The following is a 4,617-nucleotide window of genomic DNA, read 5'->3' on the forward strand; positions in this document are numbered from 1 at the left end:
CTGGAGTCCGTCCTTTCCTCATGGACACTGGGGAGTAAAAAACCAAAGAATTCCTTAACCCTGTGCCTCTGTCGGTAATTCAGCAGCCTGTAACCTCTAAACAGGCACACCCATGTCCCAAAATAATATCCAAATACACATGTAAAAGAAGTTACTAACGCTAAAATACTAGGCAATAAATAGATTACTGGTGAATTTATATGTCACTGTGGGTCGACACTTCAGTCAGTCGCTGTCCTTTCTCCCGAACAACCAGATTAGAACTTACATTCAAATTCTGTCTCGACTGCATAAAAATGTATCTTTTAACTTGTAAACCGTCATGAGTATCAGCACCCCATGGAAGGAAAAAAAAAAACTTACATTCGGATTCTATCTCGCATGCATGTCAGGGTTTCCTTTTCCTCTAGGAATTACAAGGACATCCACGATACCAAAATTTATTATAGACAGAAGAAAATATAAAAAGTCCACAAACTCTTCACGGTGAGATAAAAAATTTGTAAAAAAAGCAGTTAAAATCGATTCCCCAAGACTTAATTCTTCTAACTTTTTTCACAGCATGAAGACAAAGTATGCAAAAAATCTGTTGTGTAAGTCTTTTTTTAAATTCAGCTGCTTATATCTCCAAAGGTAAACAATATTTTATTATGTCATCAATAGTGCTAACTCCCTAGGTGGACCCCATCACATTGCTAAAATATCCAAACTCCTTTCTTACAGTGATAACATTACCTAAAGTTGCTCACACAAATCTCGCAATTCATTTTTGCCAATTTTTAAATTCCAATGGCAAAAAAGATCCTAATTTTTTTTAAACAACTTTCAAAATGATCAAATTTCAAACTACAACATACCTTTTTCTGGATAAGTGTTTTTCCACTGACTTTTTTTTCCGTTGTTTAATTTCAGTGGAAGTTACAAATACATTAGGCTTTCACACTGCACGGTTGCCGTATTATAGCTGTGATAAGTAATGCAGTGCCGTCTCCAGAATTTAGGAGCTGATTCAGACCTGCTCGCTAGGATGCGTTTGCTCGTAGCTGACCGATATTTGCAATCTGCGTATGCATATGCATTGCAATGCACGTGCGCGAACCACTGTGAAAGATCGGGAAGCATTCGCTCGCCCAGCATAGACAGCCAGATGCCTTTTGTGGGTGGTAACAGGGGCAGGCCACTATAAACGGGGGAGTGGAGGTGCAAACACAGGTGTGCCTAAATGTCTCAATACTGTTTCAGAGGTATGCAGTGCTTGTGGCAGGGTATAGTCAACCTCAAGCGGTGCGATTGCTTCCGATGATGGTCGATGTACCAATGGTTTCAAGCACTTCCAGGAGATGACGTGCGCAGGTGGGCGTCTTATGAATGGCTGGTGGGTGTCTGCATACACAAAGTGATCGCACGCCAAGATATAGTGGGCGTGCTAATGCCTTGCCATGCAATCACCCTTGCTGGGCATGCGCAGGATTTGCATACGCTGGGTGCGAGCGAACACCTCTAGCGAGCGGGTCTGAATGAGCTCCTTAGTGCCTCACATAACTCTATGCATGCTTTTGCACACACAGATTTCAGACGTCCGGTGGCCTTGTAGCCAGTTTCATTTGAATAAAATCCGTTGAAAGGAAGTCATCCGTCCCTCCATCTGGAAAAAAAAAATGCAGTTTTTATCCGGATGGAAAAAACCACTGTGTGTGAAACTAGCCTTAGCCCATGTCATTCTTTTAACGGTCAACCTACTGCCTGTCTACCTAGAGTGACACTATAAATCTTCTATCCGTGTACCGTGTACCTAACTTATTCACGAAACTATTGTTTCTGCATAATTTTATGGAAAATGGGCTTGATAAACAGGCATCTCTTCTCTCTCAAAGTAGAAGGACATGCGGTTTCCAGACATTTTATTATGCATCATGCTTCTAACCATGAAGAATGCACCTTTAAAGCAATTGAACACGTGACTTTGGGAGAACAAGGAGGAGATTTGAGTAAGAAACTTTTGCGGAGGGAAATGTTTTGGATTTTCCAACTTAATACAATGGCTCCAAATGGGTTTAACGAAAGTTATGAAATTGCCCCCTTCCTATGATGGATGAGTTGGTAGCTGTGGATATCTTTTACACTATCTACAACCTTGCCATTGTACTGACACCCAATCTCGTCTGATCTTGGAAGCTAAGCACAATTGGGCTGGGTCAGTACTTGGATGGGAGACCACCTGGGAATACACAGTGTTGTAGTAGAATATCCACAGTAGGGCGTTTATTAGCCACTCAGTCCACCTTAAGGATTATGGGTCACATACAAGTCGAAGCTTTATAGAATATAAGAAAATGAAGATACTTATGCTGACTGGACTGCAATATGGAATACTGACTTTATTTTATTTTATCTAATTAATTCCGCCCTTTTTTATATTTTTTAAATTTATCCTGGACTTTGGACAATTATCACCCTATATAAATGGAACTATATAAATATATATATTTTTTAGTAACATCATGTCGCTCATTTTTATATACTACATTTATATGATGTAATTTACGTTAATAGCTAGATTCCAAATACACTATAGTGTGTGATGCGATTTAGGTTACTAGTTAGGCTCCGTATCTTATTTATTAATTTATGAACACATTCACTAATTTGTCCTCCTTTTGAATCATCAGCTGCATATGGGAAGATGGCATCCTGGTTACTATGGCAACAGCAATATTGACGACAGGAATGAGACACGCAAGCGCCAATCATAGTGCCCAGCAGGGAAGAGACTTGATGGTATCAGCTAACAAAGATAGGAGCTGGAGAAAGCCTGGAGTAACTGTCGGGATGAGATAAACCGGACCACTAATACAGCCGCGCATAGACTCCAACAAAATGGTGGACGCAACATCACTAGTGCAGACACGTATGATGGAACGGATGTGACGTTATGATTGGGCGGAAGCGGATTGTGTATAAGGGTCCTTGTACGATTGGGTGCCCTGTGTCACTCAACAATAAACATGAACTGATATAGGACTTATGGACAGTCCACTAAGGATGATATATATTACATTTACACTTAAACTTCCTATTTTTTAAAGAACAAGTTTGGAACTTTTTTAATGAGTTTTTTATACTTGTTTATATTTATTGATTCCTCTGTGATACTGATTTTTAAATATATAAATATATGAATTCTACTCGCTTTTTAAATCGCTTTTAAATGGTTGAATTGTGTTTAGCATTTTTAGAATATTTCTAAGCACTTTTTGCACACTGTGGATAATTAATTTATCAGAACACTTTGTGCTTATCTAAGCAGTATCTATTTACATGTATGTTTTGTGTATTTATTTTATTATTAAATTGTGATTATATATTTTTTCACTTATATACACTTTGTGTATTATGTTTCGTTGGTTGAATTGCACAATTTATTAATCATTGCACCAATATACGTCAGTCGCTCATCACCTAATACACCCTATTATACTAAGGGAGTACGTATATTTTTATATATCCTGAGCAATCCTCTGAACTAACTCCAAGTTGGCGCCGACACTTCTTTGTGTACTTATATATATATATATATATATATATATATATATATAGATCAACGTTTCGGGCTTTAATGCCCTTCATCAGGCTGCATATATATCACGTTGATATATAAGCAGCTTGAGGAAGGGAAATAGAGCCCGAAATGTTGCTCTAAAACAGGAGTCATGAGTTTTTGATTTACAACTCCGTCGAGTGCCGCACTTGGCTCTATACATACTTTAATGTAGCGGACACCGCAGCCATTTTGACTACAGGAAGGAGTGTGCTCTACCTACTGGAGACATATATATATATATATATATATATATATATATCATTACATGTGTGTGTGTTCTTTCCATAGGTTTTTACATGGGCACAGCGATCTGTTAAGTACTTCAAATGTCTCCTAATCACGCTGGTGGGAGTCAGACGACTAGGCACCACTTACCACGCATTATTCTTGGTAATGAACCAAGTAAGATAGCGCCTATATCTGAAAACTGTAAGTTCGAACACTAACCAACTTAAATATAAACTTAAGTTGGTTAGTGTTTGAATTTACAATTTTCAGATATAGGTGCTATTTTACTTGGTTCATGTTATATGCATTTTTTGCCATAAGGGGGATTGGTTTAACCCCTAGCTAGCAGCCATCTGACATTTATTATAAAAGTAAAGAACTGTATGCATACATTATTCAAATGCCCCTATGATATTGGTTAGGCGTGCTCCCAAGGAGTGGATGCTATAGTAAGGAACAAGAGACAAAAAAGTACTCCTATCAAGTTGGTCACACCTCCAATTGGTTAATTCAAAAGATAAACCTTTATTGTAATCAATTAAAAGGAAGGGGGGAAAAATTGGAGCACCTTAAAATTCTCTAATCCACATGAGCAAACAAAAAGTTTAGATAATGTCTCCCAGTGAGACTGAAGGTAACAATATACACTGTAAATGAATAAATATATGCAATAATGCAGCAAATGTGATTTATATAAAGTGCTAATACAATGTACAAATAATTTAGAAAAATGACGAAAATTATACATACAAATATAATCTTATTGGCAAGACAGACAATAATTAAAA

The 4,617-nt window shown here is 37.6% G+C and overlaps 1 pseudogene; it reads left to right on the forward strand.

The window, feature by feature from the left end:
* The first annotated feature begins 2,124 nt into the window (after window positions 1–2,124).
* Window positions 2,125–2,243, forward strand: LOC148529181 (5S ribosomal RNA; annotated as a pseudogene).
* Window positions 2,244–4,617: the final 2,374 nt, after the last annotated feature.

Source organism: Taudactylus pleione, unplaced genomic scaffold (assembly GCF_031769625.1).
Source record: "Taudactylus pleione unplaced genomic scaffold, aTauple2 ptg000086l, whole genome shotgun sequence".
In the NCBI taxonomy this organism is placed as follows: Eukaryota; Metazoa; Chordata; class Amphibia; order Anura; family Myobatrachidae; genus Taudactylus; species Taudactylus pleione.